This window comes from Leptonychotes weddellii, chromosome 11, assembly GCF_054177405.1.
Source record: "Leptonychotes weddellii isolate Sample4059 chromosome 11, ASM5417740v2, whole genome shotgun sequence".
In the NCBI taxonomy this organism is placed as follows: Eukaryota; Metazoa; Chordata; class Mammalia; order Carnivora; family Phocidae; genus Leptonychotes; species Leptonychotes weddellii.
Window position 1 is genome coordinate 64664720 of NC_138379.1, and position 24783 is coordinate 64689502.

Genomic DNA, 24783 nt, shown 5'->3' on the forward strand with positions numbered 1-24783 from the left:
TCCATCCACGTCGTTGCAAATGGCAAGATCTCATTCCTTTTGATGGCTGCATAATATTCCATTGTATATATATACCACATCTTCTTTATCCAGTCATCTGTCGATGGACATCTTTGCTCTTTCCACAGTTTGGCTATTTAAAATCCAGATCTTCTAATGCCTAATCTAGTCACCTGTGCATCCATCCGTCCACTCATGAATTCCGATAAATTTTACTGAATATCTACAATATGCTAGGCAGTTTTCTGTTTTCTTCTAGAGATTAAAAAATTATTTAGAAAGGGGAAAAATGAAGAGAAAGAGGTGGGCAGAATGCTTAGTGTTGGCAAAATTGGTGAACTTCAACTTAATTTCCAGGGAAATCTGGAAAACGAGCCTCCTCTAAGATTTAGAAAAGATCTGCCTACCAAGAAAATGCAACTACATCTCTTTCTCTAGTCAAACAGATGGACGGAGCTAAATTTAGTTTCATCCCTTCACAATACCAAAAGATATAAAAATAAGAGATAAGCTCTCTTTTGGAATTCTGTATAAGATTTTTAAGCCTTGTAGCTTCTGGCCCGTGGGCCTTACCATGTACTCTACCATGCACATTCTTTCATTGCATGATTGAAGTAGTATTTGGCTGGTGCTACATTTTTTTGCCCTTATGTTCGCTATGAAACATGAAACACCTCCTTACACAGGCTTGCTGTCATTGCCAAGATGTTGTGCAAACTTCAGTACATAAAATATTTTGAAAGAAAAATATGCTCTGCTGCGTTGGGTTTGATTTCCATATTCAGCCTCACTCTTTGCCTTCCATTCAGCCCATGTAGAATGTGGCCTTATAGAAATCAGTCTGGTTCTATTTCAACACACATGGTCTCCTTAAAGCTCATGGAGACCATACTAAAAATGGCACATCCTCAGCCTGTAGATGAGTGTCTGTGTGTGTGTGTGTGAGAGAGAGAGACTGTGAATGATTTAGGCCATTTCCACTGGTGCAGTCTTTTATGACAGAAAACCCAGTTTTCTAGAGAAACTGGAGTTAAAGGCTGATTTGGCAGCTAATAACAGCCATATGATTGGTTCAAGTCATGAACTTGAATGATCTTTCACTTTATGTGTGTGTGTGTATTTTCTCTTTCTACCAATAAAATTACAGTATTTGATGCTAACCTACAAAATAGGCTTCTGATCCTATCCTCCTGGGATTTAATATAAATTTACATTTAATACGCACTTACAGTTTTTCACATTTGCATGTGTGTGTGTGTGTGTGTGTGTATTTAAGAGTTTAAAGTCCAGTTATAGTATTAGGTAAGCCACTGAGTTAGAGTAGTATGCCAGGGCTGAGATATGGTTAAAGCTTCTTTTTTTTTTAAAGATTTTATTTATTTATTTGAGAGACAGAGAGCATGAGAGGGAGGAGGGTCAGAGGGAGAAGCAGACTCCCCGCCGAGCAGGGAGCCCGATGCGGGACTCGATCCCGGGACTCCAGGACCATGACCTGAGCCGAAGGCAGTCGCTTAACCAACTGAGCCACCCAGGCGCCCATGGTTAAAGCTTCTTGATCCTTCTTTTCATCCAGTACAGGACTGCCAGGCCAATGAAAGCATATCTGTATTCTTCTAATGAAGTTCTGCCAATAATTAAGCTATGTCTTTAGAATTATTATCTTCACTCTACCTGATTCATTTATTCAACAAATTTTTATTGAGCATCTACTATGCATTATACATTCTTCTAGGCCTTGGGGATCAGAGTCCAGGCAGCCTGCTGAAAAAACCCTGCAGCTTGTCTATACTTTCAAGTTTTCCAACTGGACTACTGATGGAAAATACATCTTCCAGAATGGTCTCAAGGATGCTAGAAAACCATTGGTAAATCAGGTGTGTGATGACCAAAGCTGTTTGCCAAAGGTAAGTGGCAGTGTGTGAGGTTGATTTACATTCGTAGGAAGCTGGAAGCATGTTTTAACGTATGGAAAGCATGGTAAAAGAATGCTTTCCCATATTTGTTACTTTGTTGACTTAGTATCTTGTCCACAGATTACTATGGGAAGCGCTAACTCAGCAAGGAGGCAAAACATGTGTCTAGAAGACCTGGCAGAAAATTAAGGAGATACCCGAACTCTCGTAAATGGGCACCCTTTTCTTTAGGGGACAAATGACTTGTTCTTCCTGTTATTAACTCTATTTCTCTCAAAGCCAGGTTGAAGTCCCTTTGAAAAAATGTCCAAATTTTACAATTAGAAATAAATTCCACTATTCTAGCCCTAGCAGCTCATTCACCAAGACCTCTTCTTTAAAATGTCAGGGATCAAAATTTAAAGAGAATGTATGAAAAATAAAAAATCTTGTAACTCTTAGTACCACACATCGGAGGACAGGCCTGGCCACTGGGTCTTACTTTGATAAAATGTCTTTGTAAGCCATGCTTAATATGTGAGAGATCTTTCAAAAAGATGTTAACTAATAAAAATGCTGCGATTACCACTTTCTTTCATTTAATGGAATGCAAAGTCTCTGTCAAGCAGGATTGATTTCAGCAAAAGTTAGAATAGGGTTCAATTAGACATGTCCTCAAGCAGCAAACAAAAATATCCCCGGTTTCATTGAAGTATGTTGAGATATTAAGACTCATTGAACTCAGCCATTTTTACTGTTAAAACAGTTCTGTGGACTGAACACTGTGACATCGAACGATGTCACAAAGCAAGCAAAGTTACCAGACAGGTATTGTTCTCTTAATATTAAAAAAAAAAAAAACACTCTAAAAAATATTTGTCTTCTTCTGGGCATCTGGGTAAAATGGCTCTCTGTTTTTCTTATTTTGGAAGGGGGATATATAATAATTTTTCCCCCCACAAAAATGAAGTAATGTAAGTTACTTGGGATCCATGAGAGTATTTTGGCGTGGGATGACTGCCCTTTCTTTTTCTTGGCTTCCAGAGCTAGGCATCTGCAATTTGCAAAGCAAATTCAAGATAAAGTACCCAGCTGGGCAAGTTTGTACAGTAGATCTCATAAACTGGTTTGCTATTCAATCAATCTTTCTTCCCCGCTCTTCTCTCTTTCCCTCTTCTTTCCCTGTCTCCATGAACTAACTGCTTAACTGTTCCTCCAGGCTATTCATCTTCTGAACTGTCTACTTATGAAGCCATTTATTTATCTCTACGCCTGAGAAACAAGTTGCCTGAACTGTTTCAGATTCCCTGCAAGCTGGCAGCCCCACTAAGTTATTTATTTGGGGCAGAGAGTGAGGTGGCTGTGTGGGGCTCAAATAATCGAACTGTTCTTGCCCTTCATGGCAACAATGACAATAAAACAATTATCAGGAAATCATCCAGGAAACAACTTTCAAACTGAAAGACTGAAGGGATGAAACACTCCTGTCTTCAGGCTGCTTGTCGTCCATCTCAAGGGTCCGCAAACTGTGGCATGACCGGTCAAACCCAGATTGCCACCTTTCTTGGTAACCACAGTTCTATTGGCACCTAGCTACACGCGTGCATTTCCGTGTTGCCTAGGGCCGCCTTTCCACGACAGAGCTGAAGAGCTGTGGCAGAGTCCTCATGGCCCCCAATGCCTAAAATATTTACTACCTGGCCCTTCGTGGAAAGAGTTTCCTGATCCTTGCCCTATTTGGCTATACTGGCCAAGGAACTGCTTATGTGAAATTGATAAAATGCCTTCAAGAAAGTACCCAGCAATCCTTGGAAGGGACTGGTGAGTTGGGAACAAGAAACAGCTATCACAAGATCTGTTTACAATCACCCTCCACTCCAGCCACCATTACAAACTGTGACAGCTGAAAAAGCATCCAGCTTCATCTTCCAGATGAAGACACTGCCAAGAAAGCTTAACAAAATGACTTGCACGAGGTCACAGACCTACCTAAAAGAGGAAGAACACACACACAAACCCAGGAAAATGTATTAAGGAGAGACCAATGAAACCAAACCTATCTGCCTAGGAGAACTGTAGCTTGTGTGATCGAAATGGCTTGTTAGGGGTGAGGGGTGGGGTTGGGAAAATGTGGGAAGGTGGAACATGCAAACACAGAAGATTTTATTTGGACTAGTATTTTTCTTTGTCCTTTGCAATTACGAATAGTAGCTGCCTTTTCCTTCTACTTAACAGGGCATTTTTCTTTGCTTGCTCGGAACCTCCTGATCATATGTTTATAATCTGTTTGGTTCAAATGATCAGAATGAATTTTGTGGTCACTGTAGAGTTCATCCTTCAGATGTTACCTAATTTTCAAGTCACCAGGACACTGCATCTATTCTTAGCCTCTGGGGTGGACACTTATTATGGGTTGGCACAGACGACCAGTTCCATGAGCGAGGAAGCAGCATTTAGGTGGGAGAGCAGCCAGGAACATAACGTCAGTGGGTCAGGGCGGAGTGGGAAGAGTTTGGTAACTCAGGGGAAGGAATGAGAAATTTTTCTTAAAAGAGAAACTCTTTAACTTTAGAAGGGCTCTTTGTGGCAGACCTGAAATTTCTACTCTGTAAGTTAGCATTTAGCTTTCTGTCCCTAGAGCAGTGGTTTCCAACTCTTCTTTGGATAACACAGTCTTTGCAGGGTTTCGCAAAGCTATGGATTCTGCCTCTCCTCCCTTCCCCCCGACATACACATACAACTAACAATTTTGTCTACATTTTCAGGGAGTTTACACATTTTCTAAACATCCACAGACCATCCATTGACCTCAGGTTGAGAACTCCACCTCCTGCCCCTCAAAGGTTAGTATTTATGAAAGTAACGAAATGATTTTCCACTCGGATACATCTTCTACACTGCACTCCCAGCTTAAAACTATCCATGGCTCCTCTCGGCCTTTGGAATCAAGTCCTAGCTCCTGAAAATGGCAGAGAAGGGCCTCCCTGATCTGGCCTCCGCATCTTTCCCCAGTCTCATCTCTCAACACATGCTTTCTTCACTCTATCCTAGAGTGAAATTAACCTACCTGAAATTCCTCAAACTCACAGAGCTCCTTCTCCTCTCAGCATTTTTGCATTTGCTCACAACATCTCTGCCTGGAGCCCTCTTCCCCCACTCCTCCCTACCAAGGGATCACTCATTCTTTCTAGGCTCAGTTCAGATGTCATGTTTTCAGGAAGTCTTCTCTGGCCTCCCAGGGCTCTTCGGTGTCCCTCTTCTGTGCTTCCATAACAGTTGGTACTGCCTCATTAGGGACCATTTTTTACTTTGTATCACAACTCTTGTTTGCTTATATCCACCTCCCAGTAGAAGGGCTTGGAAGGCTGGGACGTTCATCATGTTTTTCCTGGTATACAGCAGACCCTCCATACATGTGTTTGTTTGGGTTTTTTTTTTTAATAAATAAATACATAGATAAATGAAGAAGCCACATGAAGGTAGAAAATGGGGTCAGAACTTCCTGCTGTCAGGTACATGGGATAAAAATGCTAGCTCTTTTCAAAGGCAACTGGAAAGCCAATATAGGACAGAGAGGCAAAGGTTGAGTAACACTGTAGAATTCAGTGTTGCTTTTCTGAGTGTATCACTTTAGTAAGGCCCACAGCATAAAGGATATTCTAGAAAGGAAAAGAGCTTGTGGTGAGCAATGATGGAGAACATGATGATGGTGGTGGGTGGGTAGGAGCAGATATCCTGGAAGGCAGGAAGAAGGCACACCACTGGAGTATAGTTTCTACCAATAGTTACCATTTTTTGAAAGCTATGTATGAGGACCTGTGTTGAGGGCTTGACATTTATTATCTCATTTAAGCTCCTCAATAATTCTGTTTTAATTATGATTCCCATTTTAAGATGAGGAGATAGGTTAAGAAATTTGTCTTTTTAAAAAACATATGCCTTTAAAATGCAAAGAACCTTAAAGGCTTAATAGAATAAGGTAACTGGCAACATATTTAAAAAACATCCCTCTGTTCTAAAAGCAATTTGAGTGGGTAGGCAGCAATAGTGAAAAGTGGATTCTGGGATCAGGCAGAACTGGGTTCAAATCCCAATCCCAAATACCCCCCCAAATATGGGGGTAATAATATTTTCCTCAATATTACCTCAACAAATGGCATAAAGTAAGTGAAGTGCTTCGTATAGTGGTATCTGGTACGTAAGAGACTCAAAATAAATGTTAGTATCTCCTCTTAAATAAATCTGGTATTTACTGAATATCAAACACATACATTAAGGTACCGGACTAAACAAAATGTAATTTCTGATCATCAGATAGTGAGGACAGCATGCTGTTTATAATAATACCAGCAATAAACCAACAAGCAATAATTATGCAGAGATGTGCTCAATCACTTCACAATAGCGAAGCATTTCACCACTGTCTCCACCAATTAAAACAAGATTAAGGAATTGTGTTTAAGGGTAATTTTATCTTTTGTTGGGCCTATTCTATAACTCGTGTTGATATTAATCCCTTCCTCTTCTCCCTTCGGTATAATGTGTAACTACATTAGGCTTATAACTCCTCTGTACAAAAACATGCATTTCAAAGGGACATATATTAGGAACCGGTTTTCTACCTTAAAATTGTGCTTTTCCTCTAGAAGTGTTTGGAAGGTGTTATGGTTTTGGATGAGATAAATATCAACATTTTCTGTTCTCAATGAAAGTGAAGGCAATCCAGTAAACAAGTAGTAACAGAGAAGGAAGAAGAGGTAAGTGACACCACCGTTCAGAAGGAAGGAAAAACTGTTTAAAGGGCTGGTTCTTAAATCAAAATGATGTCCAAATTATACACAAAACAAATGCGGAATTTTTACAAATTGATTTCCCTAGGTGGCTTCTAATACTTGGGGAGGAATGTAAGATTTTTCCTTTGGAAATAATAATAATAATACAGAATTTTGATGCTAGAATTTCACTTTAATGAAAATTTTATAGACTACTTTTAGCTTCTTATCTCTTTAAGATAGAGAAGTGAGAAATCTAAGAAAATTCTTACATGTCTTCTGTGGCATCACATGACAAAACACTATAATGATGAAAAATGTAACCTTTGTAGTCAACATGCCTAGGTTTAAATATTTCCTCCATGACTTACTAATTGTTCTCAGGCAAGTTATGAAAGTCTCAATGTCTCAGTTTCTCCTCTGTTAAGGGGCAAATAATACTGCCTTCCTCATATAATTGCTGTGTGGCTTGAATAAAATTAAGTAGGTAAAATATGCGGCAGTCTTTGGCTTGTAGGAGGTATGCAAGAGAAGTTAGCATTTATTTGAAACTATGGCTTTCTTTGACAATTTTTCCTTATTCTTCTTACTTACACAAACTGACATTATTTCATTGATTCTTGTAGGAATCTGGTTCATGTGACCTGTGAACCTTGCTAATTTCATAGTCTTCTCTTTTAAACTCTTTAGACCTTATTTTCTTCATTCTTAAGATAATGGAAGTTAGATTATAATCTCTAAATTACATTCTAGTGCTAGAGTTGTTGAAATTCCATTTTTATTGGATCAAGCTAACAATAAATACCACTGTCATGAAATAATTCAATTTCTCTTTTTCACTGAGTCTACAATGTAACTTAACAACATGACATGCAGTGGTTTTGCCACTATAATGTACAAATACTGGACTGATCTGGTTGGGGGTGAGGGGCAGGAAATCACACTGGTTATTTTCTTCTGAAGTGATTGAGGTAAACAAAAATTGAGGCTTTAGGGATAGGAATGTTGAAAAAATTCAAACTTCATTTTGGATCTGTTCATATACTTCATTGAGGAAAGCACAACATAGAAGTATATATATAGCTTTCCGGGGCGCCTGGGTGGCTCAGATGGTTAAGCGTCTGCCTTCGGCTCGGGTCATGATCCCAGGGTCCTGGGATCGAGCCCCACATCGGGCTCCCTGCTCAGCGGGGAGCCTGCTTCTCCCTCTCCCTCTCCCTCTGCCTCTCTCCCTGCTCATGCTCTCTCTCTCTCTGTATCTCTGTGTCTCAAATAAATAAATAAAATCTTAAAAAAAAAGTATATATATAGCTTTCCTAATAACATTGGACTTTTCTGAACTGATTCTATAAAAAGTCTGTTTTTTTCCTCTGATTCTGCAAAAACAAAAAACAAAAAACAAAAAAACAATCTACAAAACATTTTGCTAGAGGTAATTTTTATGCTTTGGCTATCCATTCTGGGCTAAAATATACAAAATATATTAACCTACAAAGTAGCCCACATATTCTGACATATCTCCTCTTAAGAGAAATGAGAGAATACCGTGGTGATTGCAGGTTATCTAATAAACATAGAATTCTGGGTACACTGACACAATATAGTGACTGTGGCCAATATCTTCAAATGTGTCCAAATACTCTACTGTGACACGATTAGCTATTTTTGAATGTATTATTATAATGACCACAAAGGACATTTAAAAAGGAGCCATCTGTTCTCTGTTAAATGTAGCCCTGAAGTCTCCCTTGGATTAGCAAAGCAAGCCACTAAATACTTCAGTGGGACTTCAAAAAAGCTGAGTTCTCCCTAAGACTCACTAAGGGATGAGCTTCAAAAGATTAGAGGTTTCACTTGGATCAATTCCCAGAAAATCAGGTTAAATTATTTACCAAATCTTATTTATGCTAACCATACAAACCCATTTTGATCTGCAGAGTACCAAAACAACGTTTTAGGAAAATGATAACCTTAAATGAAAAGTCCACCGTGGGAAAGAATGAGGAAGGTCAACTTTCTTTGGTTTGATTATCTGTCTACATTGATCAGATCAGCTGTACAACTATTACCAGATCTGCTGTTACTTTATGGTTATAAATCTAGAAAGAGGGTACCTAAAAATTTTATTAATTCTGTTGAGTATTAAGATTGGGGATGTTTTACACACACACACACACAGTATTTTAGCTTTTCCATGTCTGTTTGGATTACAAGATGGTGGAGACTACTAAAATATTTTTGGACATCGAGCACTTTTTATGACATTTTTTCATTTACAAGGATTTCTAGTATAACTTTGGGTTCACAAGCTGAACCCATCAATTCATCTGAATAGAGAATTCAGAGTAAGACAATCTATGTTGGCACACTGTCCAATCGCATCTTGAGTCCTAATCACATCTTGTATTTTCTTTTTCATAGAATATATCAGTTATTTATTTACATGTATGTTTTCTCTTACGTCACTATTATTACTTCAAAAAGACTTTTCAGACTTTTTATTCATCTATGCATTTTTTTTTAAGATTTTATTTATTTATTTGACAAAGAGAGAGATAGCGAGAGCAGGAACACAAGCAGGGGGAGTGGGAGAGGGAGAAGCAGGCTTCCCGCCGAGCAGGGAGCCCGATGTGGGACTCGATCCCAGGACCCTGGGATCATGACCTGAGCCGAAGGCAGACGCTTAACGACTGAGCCACCCAGGCGCCCCATCTATGCATTTCTACTAGCACACATAAGCCTGACATAAAACAGATACTTGGAATATATTTGTTGCTCAATAAATAATTAAGTAACTACTTGAAAATCAGATAAACTTAATCTATAAGATGATTTGCAATTATTTAGGTGTTACTAAGAAAGTAACATATATATCAAAAGTTTTCAGTGAAATAACAAATATCAATATCAAGTATCATACAAAATGCCTCACCTAAGAATAGTTATTATTATTTGTCAATTCAAGATACTATACAAGTCTTTTTGCTTAAATTAAAACCTTGAACTTAAATTTAGCACATACAGAGTTGTGTGAACTTTTAAACTTTTTTTCCCTCAGCAATCCAGGTAGGTTGATTGTATTGGATTCTGTTACTTGTAACTGGAAACAGATCCTTGATTTGAACATAACTGTCCAGTGATTTTTCAGTTGGGTAAACATTTGTGGCTTATGTTCCTAACGGCTGATCAGGAGAGAATACATGAGGGGAGACTGATATATTGTACAGTTACCAGTGTTTACACTGTTTTGTGTTTTCCAGATCCATGCGGCACTTTTTAAAAGATATACATCTGGGACAGCAACAGTTCTTCAGCTGCTGGCTGCATCCAAGTAACAGTTCATTTAGTATATATCTGAGATTTCTGAATATTTAAATCAAAACTGTGACTAAATTTGAGCCAATTGGATTCCCTTTATAATTGAAAAATATTGTTATCTAGCCATCCACATAAGAAAAAAAAGCCCACAAAAATAATTTTTAAAATTTCTAGCCTGTTCACAAACTTAACGGAATGTGGGCCAAGTATGTGAAATGTCACAATACTGGATATGGTGGAGACTTAAAACCCACCAACAATATTACCAAATAATTGGCTTGAAAATGTTACTTAACTAAACAAATTAACTCAATCAAGCAGTTGTTTTTTCTAAGGACCTGATTTACCTGATAGATTTTCCGTTGAAGTTCACCATATTTATTTCATCCTTGCCAGGTCTTTTTTTTTTTTTTTTAATTTAAGAGAGAGAGAGTAAGAGAGCACAAGCAGGGAGAATGGCAGAGGGAGAGGGAGAAGAAGCAGGCTGCCTGCTCAGCGGGGAGCCTGACACGGGGCTCGATCCCAGGACGCTGGGATCATGACCTGAGCCGAAGGCAGATGCTTAACCAACTGAGCCCCCCAGGCACCCCAGTATTCCATTTTAGAAATGTGATTAAATTAATCAATATTTTGAGGGTTAATTAAGCTAAAGTATTTTGAGCTCTTTAGAAACAAAATAACATTGGTAGACATCATGTTAATGCACAACTGACCAAAACGTAGGGCAATTCAGTTCCCTTAAAAGAAATAAATAGCCCACTCAATGCTGAAGATGGCCATCCTCATGTACAGCAGTTATTTTATCCCCTAGTGCTACTTTTCCTTTACTTTTCAATTAAATCTGAATATTTTTTCTCACATATTTTTTTTTTACTCTACCTGAATCTTTTTTTTTTTTTTTTGGCAGTTGGGTTCATGGTTTTCTCCTAGGTAATACACCATTCATTCATATACCCTGCTATATAGCTTTCCATACCAAGAAGATATTAATCTTGGGATCTTACCTGGTGTTTGGTTATAAAAGCAAGTGAGGTGATCACTGCTTTTAGGCGGAAAAGGAATACATTTGGATAATACAGCTTATTTTAATAATTTGATCATATTGATCACTTACAAAGATCAAAGAGAGGCTATTAGTGTGTGGAGAATAACTTTTAGTCAAGTTATCATCAGTGAAACTAACTTGGGTACTTACTACTACACTGGTCTTGAGAGGGTAGAAGAAAACAGGGGCATTGATATATGATCCCTTCACTTCTTGGGGAAGTCATGAAAAGTGCGGTAATTTACCTGTAAGCATCTATTACAGTACAGGAAGGCTGCAGCGTTTCTATTTAAATGCAAATAATAATTCACATTGTTGTATAGAGAGTGATTTATTTTGATGTGTTCTTCCTGCCAGGATTTTAGGCTAGCCACTAGAAATATTGTCCAAGGACGTCTGTTCAAGGCTCTCCCCTCACAACACGGTCGAGTATTCCTTAACGTTTCTATCTATGGTCAAGGATAAAAAAAACCAATCAGGCCTACCAGGATTTATAAAGCATGGCTTATGAAAGGATATTCCTTAGAGGGTTGCAGTTCCATGAACTGAATCGGGAACAGTTTGTAGCACTGGGGATGATCTACTTACTGCACACTGTTAATATGTCTTAAATGACCAAGCCAGTTATAATTATCAGTATCATTGTAAACCTCCTGATCTCTGTCTTAATTTAGGATATTTCCTCATTGTAACCTCAGCAGATAAATACTGCGATCAGAGAACATTTCCATTCCATATCTTTTTTTTTTTTAAAGATTTATTTATTTATTTGAGAGAGCGAGAATGAGAGAGAGTACATGAGAGGGGGGAGGGTCAGAGGGAGAAGCAGGCTCCTCGCTGAGCAGGGAGCCCGATGCGGGACTCGATCCCGGGACTCCAGGATCATGACCTGAGCCGAAGGCAGTTGCTTAACCAAATGAGCCACCCAGGCGCCCCTTCCATTCCATATCTTTAATCACATGTGGATACGTATATAAACACAGAGGTGAGACTACGAAAACCGGTGTTTATAGGTTATATACTGTGACTGTTCTGCCAAGCAGACTGGATTGCTGTTTAGAGATGTAAATAAAAACTGGCTTTCCTGTTTGGGAGGATTTAGAGCAAATCTACTGAGAGATACAGAGGCAGACCAAAAGGGTTTTCCCAGACCCCTGGCTACCTTTATATGCAGGGGACACTCTGGAGAGGCAGTTCCCTGAGTTATACGCGATCATTTCTGGTATGGGCAGAATATTCAGTTATCCGCAGACTCTGTAGGGGCCCCGTTTTATATTGCTGGAGGTCCAGAAGTCCCTACTCAACTTCCCTGATTATATTGTGGATGAATTAGGAGGAACAGGAAAAAAAGGAAGGAAGAAGAGGACCTGTAATATTTTGAACCACATAGTTATTAAGTAAGACTTAAATCAGGAGAAAAGTCGCTTCGTGCAGACATCAAAAAACCAAAGCAGGCTTCATTTGTTATAAAGAAATCTTTTTGGCTAGGGGGTAGTAGGTATAATCTGATAGCATCACCAACAGTTTTAGTTATTCCGTATCTTTTAGTCCTCCCACAGAAGGATATATTTTAGAAGTAATTTCATGATAATGATGCAGTGACGTTTATAAAAATTTTAGAGTTTTTTAAGGTCACATCAACCCAGAAGAATAATTTTTTACGTTTAAAAATAGCATTTTTTCCTCCTTTAAAATGTCCCATTGATCTTTTTATAGCAGTAAAATAAAGATTCAAAAACGGTTACGCAGAAGTCCATAAGCCAGCTAGTCAATGACAGAATAAGTGGGATTTTTTTCCCTTAGCCTTTAGAAAGATGCCAACACACACTTCAGCCTCACATGATTTGGTGGTTAAGGACTTGGTTTGCAAAGCACGATATTTTATTTATATAAGGCAAAAGAAACGGTAACACGACTTTAAATTTTGATTTCCGAGTATCTGTGTTTGTCAAAAAGAAAAGGTGTCTGCGCGTATGTGCGTGTGTGTGGCTGGGGGAGAGTCTTTCTAAACCATCACTACCATAAATCTACTTCTATCTATCTCTTCTATTGTTAAACTTTCTCAAAATTATTTTGCTAAAATTTCATGTGCCAAAAGTCGGCTGAGCCAAACCCTTGGATAGCTGTCCTCTAATTTGGGGCTGGAGTAATGCTCGGGAAACAGAATGTCTGGAGCCTCTCCTTCCAGCACCACTAGCAGGCACTGTTAGAGCATTTTCATTCTAGTGTGTTCGACTTGGGCAAGCCCGGCACGGCGGCTTACATCCACGGAGGATCAGTGAACACCATCTCGTAGCAACAGGCACCAAAACAGTCCCTCATTACAAGCCTTGTCCGACAATCAAGTCTTTAACGAGAACAAAGGTTGACAGTGATTAATCATTAAGCAGTTCCTTGTTCCTTGATGCACGTGTTCTCAGCAGTGTCCTGCAGAGGCAGTCTGGCATATTTCCTGTCCCCTTGCTCCACTGTGCCATGTCTGAAGGGACACCCAGGCAGCCTTCTCACTATTTTAATTCCAAATGCTACAAACATCTACAGAGTTTCTATGTGCACATGTCTTGACTTTTATTCCGAGCCTGGCAGACTCTGAATGGATACAGGGAGTGAGAACATAATAAGCCGTTAACTCCACATCTGCTTACTAGATTATGTTCAAAGACCGTATAAGAAATTGATTAAACACTGTTTTCTAGAATAAACCTTTGAAATCTGTTTGTTTCCTGAAGCAACACAAGACGTTGATATAATTTAGTTGTGCCATGTACAGAAGATACCTTTACTACTGTTTCTACCTAAAAATGGCTTTGATGCTGACAAAGCACCATGCTTTAAAACGCAATAAAAATATTTTCAGAAATCCTCTTTCAAATAATTCTGTTTCACAAAGCAACAGGTTCGTAATGTTTACTGACATTGTCATTTTATTCAATGCTCTCTTTTGTTACGTGTTTTTAATTAGTTGACTAGGTACTATTTATCTTTCTCAGCTGGTTATGCAATGGTATATGTATTCATCTTAATAGGCTGACTTGGAGGTTCTGTTTTTTTTTTTCTTTTTTAACATGTAAATAACACTATAAATAACACCATGTTACCTATGAACTAGGAGGTCAGGTGAAGAAGGAAGAGCCACCATGAAGCACAGGTTTCTAGGAGGTGAGGGGCAAGGGTTAATGGAAATGACATCAACAAAATTACCAAGGGAAGTCCGTTAGTTAACAGCAGATATATTTTTTTTCAACAACAAATATCACTTCTAACAACAACAACAAAAGCCAAAATGGTATAATCCTAAGGATTCTTTGCAAACCAGTCAGAATTAACTAATGACAGATCTCCAGTTATTCAAATAGATTTTTTTTTTTTTGCAAAATAATGCTATTTATTGAAGCTGGGTGATAAGTAACATAGAATATCATATTCAAATAGATTTTAACTAGTATGTCTACAATATAAAAACTAAAGCATGAAATCCAATCACAAATATGAAATATGCAATTCTCCCAGTGTATTCAGCATTTTAGCATAGAGGTGCAATGTTTTCAAACTGAATTACATTCACTAAGGAAGGGAAAATGACAATGACATTCCACAAATGAAGAGACCACCTTATTACTGGTAGCTAAGCTCTTCACCCAAATGTATGTGACAGGGATGACATAATGGTTGTTGACTCATGTTAAGATCAAAGCAGCCTATTAGAAAGCCCCATTCAGAAAATGAACATCTTTTAACTGGAGCCTCCTGGGATCAACATTTAAAACTAACAACAGTGAACTCTGAACTGTGAAGGAAAGCAGCGACAGACTACAAGAGGACAGCTGAGATGGAGCTGAGAGGGTCTGAGACGACATTCTTATAAACCAACTAATTGATCGCTTTAACTCAATTCAACTTGTAGTAATCTACTCTAACTGATTCTACATTTCTCTGGAGTTAGGGTAAATTGTCTTCACCTCACACAAATTACTTTTAAACACAATATTTGGCTTCAACTGGTCTGCTCATCCTCAATCTTACTCCAATTAGAAGCTAAGCTTGTAACCTTTGGGGGCTTATGTCAAGATCTTAGGGCAAATACCTGAATCAATGACAAATTAAGGGACTCTAAAACTGTGTGTGGATGGCATGGAACATTAGAGCAATTTCTAAATAATGGGGTATGCAAATTTCAAAGAAATTCCCATATATGTGTATTTGAGTCATTATCCATAAATAACAGTAATAGGTATCCTGTATTGTGAACTCACTATGCATCAGTCACTGTGTTGAACACTTTATGCACTACCACTTTTCATAACTGCAACAACCTTCTATAAGAGCCCTATTAGTATTCCCATTTTTAAAAAGATTTTATTTATTTATTTGAGAGAGAGAGAGAAAGTGTGTGCAAGAGAGCACGAGCTGGGGGTGGGTGGAGGGAAGGGGCAAGCAAGGGAGTCCCGCTGAGCAGGGAGCCCAACGTGGGCCTGGATCCCAGGACCCTGAGATCATGACCTGAGCTGAAGGCAGATGCTTAACCGACTAAAACACCCAGGCGCCCCAATATTCCCATTTTACAGGTGAGAGAACTGACATTTAGAGATGTTAAATAATTCATTGAGATAGTAAGCAATAGAGTCAAAATTCTAACTCAGGCAGCCGGACTTCGGAGCCCTGCTATATTATTAGTATAATAAACAAAACAAAACTAACTCAGCCAGAAGCTGAGTAGCACAATATATGGGACTAGGAAGCAATGTAGTCCAGTGCAACGAGTATACAGTTCGGAGATAAAGGGCCTGTATTTGATATGGAGTAGTGTGACATTAAGTTGCTTCATTCTTCTGAACTCCAGTATCCTCATCGGCAAAAGTAGTATGATGCTTAATTTCCAGTTTCGTATTAGATATATGTAAAAAAGCATTTTGTAAATGCGGTACTCCCGTTGGCTAAAATAAAAGTATGAAGCTGCAGACATATTTTCTACTGAACCAATCCAATAAATGTGGAAGAGCAAAGAACAATAACATCGAAGTGTTATGAAGACAAAAAAAAAAGTAAAGCCAATTTCATGGAGGCATATTAGCTAAGACCCTTCTACGCAAAATGTGTAGAAGATACCCTTATACTACAGAGAAGGCATAAACCAAAGTGAACGGAAAAAGAAGTTAATTTTCTGCAGGCATTATGGCATAGCTGTTAAGAATGTAGATTTTGTACTTAGAACTTGGGCAAGTTACTCAAGTCTTAAGATCTCTGTTTTTCTCATTAGTGAAATGGAGATCGTGAATGTACGGATTATAGGAGATAATGCATATGAAGTGCTTCATATTAACAAGGCTCAGTTAATACCGGTGCCTATTATAATTATTAGTTAACTTCTCCTCTCATTACAGTTTAAAAGGAAGAATATAACTTCAGGAGAGGTCTACACAGAGACGACTTTGTGGCTTCCAGAGCCTTAACAAAGGAGGTGAAGGCGGGCAGTCCCTAGGGAACATACACGGCGTTTGGGGCTGCCTTAAAGTACATCATCAGGTTGATTCTAAAGTCCTTTTGCTCAACAGTTAATTTTACTTAAACCGATTGGCCCCAATGGCCAGCTCTTATCAGTACTTCAGACTGGGTCTCTCTGTCTGTATAGACAGACTTAGTTTCATTCCATGAAATGCTGTACTTCAACTTATTACCTGAATCTGGAGCCGCTGTCTGAGAAGGCGTGAGAATAGACGCTGCTTAGCATCTGGGAGGGGGCGGGGATGTAGTTCCTGTTGGGAGGGGGCAGAGAGCGAAAGAGTGGAGGAGAAGGGGGAAGACGTCTAGACGATGGGCACTGGAGATCAGAGCCATTGGGACCACCCTGCTCTTCCCAGGGCAGGAAGTTGCCTGGTGATCAGATTTTCACATCCCCCCCTCACCCCCCCCACCCCCGCACCAGATTCAGGACCCTTGATAGACATGATGCTCCTCTGCCAAGCCTTTTACACCTGGCTCCAGCTGACGTGTTGAATCTCTCCCTCCCCAAGCTTGAAGAGAGCATGTACCATCCTATCCGACAGAGATATTCAGATGCTAGGAGGAACACTAATTGTGGGGATATAAGTAACTATGATAATATTTTACGAGGGCTTGTGAAAGAAAATAGAAGGCTCCTTGTGTCCATTCAGATACAGATGCCCAGAATGCCCTTTGTGGTACATTTGCATGGAATTATGGGCTTCAGGAACAGACAGAAAAGGGTTGATCCACTGTACACTGTTAGTATGCTGAAAAAGAAGAAAAGACTAAACTTTTGATTTAGAATGTTTTCAGATTAGAAGACAGAGCCAGAAGAACAGAGTCAAACATTCTAAGGAAAAGATTTGTTTAAATAGCTAAAAAAAAGGAGGGGGGGTGAGGTGGGGTGGGAAAAAAAAAGTCTAAATATTTCCAGTTGTCCTTTCTTGTGATACATGGGAACTATATAAAATTTATAATTTCTGGTACTGGAGTAATTTTTTAAAGATTTTATTTATTTATTGGAATGAGAGAGAGAGAGCCCACCAGAGGGGGGTGCGGGGGGGAGGGGCAGAGAGAGAAGCACACTCCCCGCTGAGCAGGGAGCTGAGGTGGCTTGATCCCAGGAACTGGGATCATGATCTAAGCCGAAGGCAGGTGTTTAACCGACTGAGCCACCAGGAACCCCACGCTGTAATAATTGTATTTTATTTGTTATTATGTTTTAAAGATTTTATTTATTTGTCAGAGAGAGAGAGAAAACAAGCAGGGGGAGGGGCAGAGGGAGAGGGAGAAGCGGGCTTCCCACGGAGCAGGGAGCCCGATGTGGGGCTCGATCCCGGAATCATGACCTGAGCCGAAGGCAGACACTTAACCAACTGAGCCACCCAGGTACCCCAAGCTGTAGTAATTTTAAAAATAATTTAGTAAGATGAAATATATGAGAAGTAACTAGTAATGACAATAATAATAGTAATAATAATAATCAACATGTACTGAGGGCTTGCTAAGACTGAGGCATATTACTAAGCAATCGAAAGCCATTACCCTGCTTAATCTTCACTAGTTTTTTGAGGTATATTTTACTATTCTGTCCCTCCATTCAAAGATGAGGAAAATGAGGGTTTTAGCGAAGTCTACTAAATTGCACAATATCCCTCAGTTAGTAACTGGTAAATTGACATCCAGTTAACGGACAGGTATGCCTTGGTTTATATAACCCCTGATCTGAAAAATTAATAAAATCCTAAAAACAGAACCATACTCTGAGATTAGGAGAATATGAGAATGGATTTCTCTTTTCTTTCCTTCCTCCCTCCCTCCTTCTCCTCCCTCCTTTGTTCCTTTTTTCCTTTCAAAAAATATATTTTGAGCTCCTACTGTGCCATATATTGGGGTTGTGGCAGTAAATGAAACAGGGTCCTGATCCTCATGAAGCAGACATTTCAGTGTAGAAAGACAGATAATAAACAGATGAATAAACAATGTATCACATAACAATGAGCGTTACAAAGAAAGAGAAAGCAGGACTGGGCCATAGGCTGGGCTGGAGGTATGGGTTGGAGGGGTAGGGTGATCAGAGAAGACCTCTGGGATAAGATGATGTTTGGCATCTGGAGTGAAGGGATAGCTGGAGGAATTCCTGACGTCTTGAGATGGGAGCATGTTTGGCATGTCGGAAGCATGTGACTGCTGTCGAGGAGGGAAGAGTTGTGGTGGTCGTGGAGGGGGCAGGTGATCCTGGAGAGCCTTGTATGCAATTGTCAGACTTTTACTTTAAGCGATATGGAAAGACAGTGGGCGATTCTGAGCAGAGAGGTGACATGATCTGATTTATGTTTTCAAGATCATTCTATCAGCTGTGTTTATATGGGAAAGGAAGACCAGTAAGGCAGTGAGAAGGATTGAGGGGAGAGAGAGAGAGGTTTGGACCAGAGTGGTGGCCGTGGGGAGTGGCTGGGTGTCAGACAGACTCAGCGGCAGAGCCCACGAAGTTCATCAGTGGACTGGATGTGGACAGAGAAAGAAAGGCATCAAGGGCAACTAGAAGATTTTTGGTCTGAGCAAAGGGAAGTATAGCATGATCATTTTCTGAAATGGGGAAGACTGCAAAACATATTTCTGCTTTGTTTTTGGTTTCGAGAGGGAGAGAGAGGGGGTTGGAAGTAAAGAATTTAACTTGGCATATGTCAAGGTTGAGACGCTTCACACAGCCAAGTGTAACTGTCAGGTAGGCAACTTGATATATGAGACTGGTGTTCAGGAGAGAGATCCAGGCTGAAAATATACATCTGCGGGTTGTCAGCAGAGAGAAGATATTTCAAGCCATGAATTTGCATGTTATCACCTAGGGAGTGGGTATAGACGGAAGAACAGAAGTCCAAAGGCTGACCTCTGGGCATCCCATTGCTTAGAAACCATAGATGAAGGAGAAACCAGCAGAAGAGACCTGGGACCATGAAAGAGTGGTGTCCTGAAGCCAAGCGAGGGAAGGGTGTCAAGAAGACAGTGACTCAGAGATTCAGTGTTGCTGATAAGTCACGGAAAATGACAGTTGAGGACTAACGATGGAAATGGACAACCGGACAGCACTGCTGGCTTTGACAAGTGCTATTTCATTGGAAATCTAGAGACAAAAACCTGATTGGAATGGGCTCGAAATAGAATGAAAAGAGAAGCGGGGGTCAGGGTTTTTGGAGAACGTTTTCAAGTACTACTGCTGGAAAAGGGGGCAAGAAGATGGAGAGGTAGCAGAATGGAATGTGGAGGGGTTTTGTTTGTTTCGGGTTATATGCTTATACAAATGATTTATTAAAGGGAAAATGGCAAATGCTTTAATATTGTAAATTCTTACTCTTATTTCATCTGCTTCATAATATACGCAGTTTAGTATATTGGTTTTGCTTATACAGCAAATAATTTCACTAATAAGTATTACTGGTGAAGTTATAATAGTGCCAATATTAGTCTTTAGTTATCATCCTGATCATAGGAATCATTTGAATATAATATCTATAGGGTTTGGTCTCTACTACCTTTGTGACAGAAAGCTATTAGCTTCTTCACCTTGAGGTCTTCTGGGTGGAGATGCACTCCTGGATGTGCTCCAAACATCATAGACAAGCTTTTGAATAAACTACAGTTAGAGCCATATTATGGAAAAATGTTATGAAAAGAATTAGCCATTCACTCAGTTCAGATATAACTCTTGGCCTAGCAAATTTTATTTGGGCTACAGTAACTCAACTTTCTGAGTCCTATAAAAACACACTTGAATTGCCCATTACAGCTCCTTCAGCAGAGAAAGGCTAACAGCCACAATAGTAATAATAATGTGGACGTAGAACCAGACTCCTAGCAGTCAGTAGTGGATTGGCAAGCTACGAAACAGCTTGGCTGGGGGAACAGGTCAACTTTAGAAGGCCTGAATGTTGGAAGGATATGACTGGACATGGTCATCCATTTTAGATGAAACTATCGTTCAAATTACAAAAAAAATCCAACTGCTAGTTTATAAATTTCCCACCACGTTCATAACTCAAAAGGGCAGACTTTGGTTGTCCCTCTGAGTCTCCCAGTTCTGGAGTTTATGCTATTTGGTAGTTAAGTGCCATTTAATGAGGCTACAGAGAGCTTTTAGTCAATGGATTCAGTCCCTGCATGGCCCATGCTGGAGGTACAAGTCAGCGAAGGGGAGTGCGTGCAGATGGAGCAGCTCTGCATGCACAGATTCAGTGAGCAGGGAGAAAAGGAAGGGCCCTGAATCCTTGTTTCATGTCTAAACTCCCAACAAAGGCCAGCATAATTCCCTAGACCATCTTAGGCAAAAGAATATAAAGGGGAGGGGGTAAAGTGTGCCTTCAAAACTCCTTTTTCTGCTGTCTCTCCCGATCTTTCATCAGATTCTCATTTTTCTTAAGCAACTCTTCTCAGCGCAGGGCTCCACCCCCCACCCACCCCCGCTGGCTTCTGAAGTCTAATCCATACTTGCCTCCCCCATTAGGACTGCATGCCTCAGATTTATAAAGATCCCCTTTTTGGTATAAAAAATAATCTATCTCATGGTCAATTTCTCTTGTTCTCAGTCGGGTCAGTATTTTTCCAACTTTAATATGCATATGAATCACTTTGTGATCTTGTTAAAAGGCTGAGTCTTATTCAGTAGGTCTTGGGGGTGGAGGGTGGGGGAGGGGGCCTGTGGTACTGAGTTTTTGCATTTTCACGGCTCCCCATGTGATTCCAACGCTGCTGGTCCACAGACCATACTTTTGGGTATGCCAGGTGACTGACGCTGAGTGGATACTAAGGCTTACTGGGAACGGAGGTGGTAGGGGTTTATTGTATGTTGGCTGTCAGAAAACATTTGGCGTTCCATGGGCGTATTTTATGCATTGGCCAGAAAAGTGAATGAAATGGGAGTTTTAGGTGTCAGTGGCAGAGTTTAAGGGAGTATATTTTTGTCTGAATGAGAGAGAGAGGCTGTTAGTCGTTTTCAAATTGAATTACCTTCAAGTCACCAGCAGTCTAGAGCTAGACTTTAGTGGATAAAACCAGAAGCAATCCTCTATGAAGTGTGGTCTTTGGAGGGTAAGGACAACTATGCTAAATGAATAGAGGGTAGACTCCAGCGCTGAGGATTATTGGCTTACTCCATTTTTTGTGTGTGGTATGTGCGCGCGTGCGCGTGTGTGTGTGTGTATTTTAAGGAGGAGAGTTACATGTAAACATGAAAGCCTTCCTTAACCTTATCTCCTCACAGCTCAGTGTACCCCAATTACCTCTCACGTGCGTTCCACAGAATCCTGGGCTTCTCCTTATTGGAACTCTCGTCACACTATGTGGGTTTGTTCTCTTCCCCATTAGACTGGGACTTGAAGGAAGAATTGTATGTGCTCATTGTATACACGGCCATCAGAATGGCGTCACATAGAGCAATGATTGAAAAGTGCTTGTTAAATGAATGGAAAAATCTAAGTTTTCCAGATTCCTAGAACTGACGCCTTTAGTTTCCCAACTAAGGTTGAAGGTAATAATCCATCAGGAGTCTAAGACATCAGAACATCCCTGAGGGTTGCTCACTGACTGTGCCTCTCTGATTCCTGGGCCTGTGGTAGGATTGTACTTTCCGCCTCCTTGTGAGGATGTGTGATTAGCCAATGAGTCGTGAGCCGAAGTAATGTGTGTCACTCTCTAGCTAAGAATTTATTTGCTAATGCAAGACCTCTGAAGACTGTCTCTTTTTCTCTCTGGTTCAGCACCTGGCAATGCTGAGTGGTGGCTGGCTGCTTCATCCCCCTTAGTCCCCAAATGGCTACCACGAACAGATCTGCTGCCCGCATTGTGGACATCTTGTGTAAGAAAGAAAACTTTGTGTTTTAGCCATTGGGATATTGATGGTATTTGTTACTGCAGCATAACCTCGCTTCTTCTGATTAATACAGGCTATGGGGGTCATGCCCCAAACTGAGGAATGCCCCGTCCTGCCTCTTCCCAGGCTCGGCATCTCTCTTCAGAAGCTGGATGTCAAGTGTGGCCCTGAATCAAGTCTCGGGTTCTGAAAACAAGGCTTTTGCCTTTGTTCCTGAGACCAAGTTCACACCTCGAAGCTGGTTCTGATTGGAGGACCCCTGTCATGGGTCTGCAACTAAGTTCCAGTATCTACAGCCCAGACTCTCTAGGGTGAGAGGCACTGTCTTGCTCGTGATGACACTTCTGAGACCAGCTCACCCTGTCTGTTCGCCTGGATCTCTGTCACTGCCCGTTTCTCCATCCATGTGATCCACCCACGGGGCAGGGCACCCTGAAAACACGGTGTTAAATTCCATGCTGCTGATCCAGTGCGTGTGTTCCCACTGCTTATCTGTTGCTTTATTCTTTCTGCCATGATGATCTCATTGCTAGTCCCTGTCCTGAATCTGTCCCCAAACCCCAATGCCTGCCCTGCTATAATCAGGGAATTTTGTCCCAGTTTCCTGCCTTTCTTGTTCTTCCCGGAATCACTGCTGTTAAATGGGCCATGTGTATTTGTGTTTGGAGACGTAACAGATGGGATCTTGGGGATTAAGGTAGCAAACAGAGAGCAGAGGGCTTTTAGAAGGATTAGTCTTTCGTCTGGTGGGGAGGGTAGAGAAGGACGCTGGGGAGCCGATTTGAAAAGGGTCACTTGGCCCTATAAGCATATGTGACAGTCGTTGGACTTAGTCCACTCTCAGTGTCCCTGTCTGTCTGTTCCTCTAAATATCTATAAAAGAAAGAGCAGTAGATTTAGAGTCAAAAAACATGGGTTTAAGCCCAGCTGTGCCATTTCCTAGCTGCGCGACCTCAGGCAGATCAGTTAACCTCTCTGAGCCTATTTGTTCAGCTGTACAAAAAAGCTGAAAAAGTGTCCCAGTGGGGCCCATAATGAGGCTGAGTGGGGTTTGTAAGGATCACCTGACAGAATGTTTGAGGAAGCACTTGGCCCTATAGCAGAGTTTTATTAACGTAAGGCGATGCTACGGTGATGAGGATAGAACAGACGGGCAGATGGACGAGACCAGCAGCTGAACGGGGGGGTATGCAGAGCTGAAGGAAGGTTCTGCGAGGAAGAGAGTTTAGGAGCATGAAGTCCCGGGAACCAGTCAGAAGAGGATGAAGCATCTCTGCTGAGGGCGTGCCAGAATGTTCCTGGTAGAACATTCAGCTAATCATGCTACTGACTTACTGACTGCGAGCCCCGACCCTCTTCCATCGGAAGTTCAGCCACACTGCTCCCTCCCCGCCATTTGCAGTTGAGACGGGCAGATGTGCAGGGGGACAGGCTACAGATGGCACTGTTGCCATATGATGGAGTCACTGTTTGCATATTTTGTTGCTAGGTAGCTTGGGGGCCTCTGGAGGCCCTCCTTTCTCTTACTGAATTCCCGGCGCAGCCACTTGCTGAGCCCGCCTTGCCTCCTCGCCTTTCCAGCTCAGTTCCCACACATGCGGAGGCTACGCCGGCTGCCCAGTAGCCAGGCATCAGCGGCTGGCAAGGCCCCCAGTCTGGAGCCTGGACCACCCAGCGAGTTGAACGACTGCTGTGGAATGTGGGATCATGTTCTAGAGCACAGCGGGACACACTGCTCCATGGGATGTCCCATCTGTGGGAGTGGGACCTTCGGGGCTCTCACAGAAGTGCCGACAGACTCCGGACGTTCTCACAAGAGGCCCGGGTGAGGGGCGGCCATTTATTTCGAGGCCTTTCCACCTGGCAGGTTTTTCCTACACAAGTTGTTCCTGGCCCAAACCTTTTCTGGCTTAGAGCAAACAGAACACCCAAGGCAGAGGGTAACAGAGCACGATGGCGCGGGGGGGTGGGGGGAATGTAGGAAAGATGGCGGGAATGTCACGTTATTAAAGTTGAGGGGCCTCTAACAAGATGTCAGGAATGAGAGGCGGTTTTGCTGATTAAGGCTGGGATCACCTTGAAAATGGATTAGTCTGGCAGGCACTCTCAGGTGACTAGGCTTGGAGAAAGTAGAGATATAGGAGTCATAAAAATGGAAAATCCAGATATCAAAGGCACAAAATAGCTGAAGCAAAGACTAGGGGAAAGCTGGTTAAAGAAGATTTCAGGGAGATTTCAGAGAACCAAAACAGTGAGGGGATTTATTTTTTAACAGACAATTAAGAGTTCTTAGGGGAAAATGTTTAGACTGACAACGAAAGATTATAATAGTAGAGAAGGTCATTTCTGCAAAGTGCCTGGGCCCTGGAGTTAGATGGGTTTACTGCCCCAACTCCACTACCCTGA

General features: G+C 41.0%; 1 protein-coding gene across 2 annotated transcripts in view; it reads right to left on the reverse strand.

Annotated features, from left to right (window-relative positions):
- Nucleotides 1-24783, reverse strand: part of MAML2 (mastermind like transcriptional coactivator 2) — a 334492-nt gene that overhangs the window by 18074 nt on the left and 291635 nt on the right. The gene's annotated exons all lie outside the window — the stretch shown is intronic.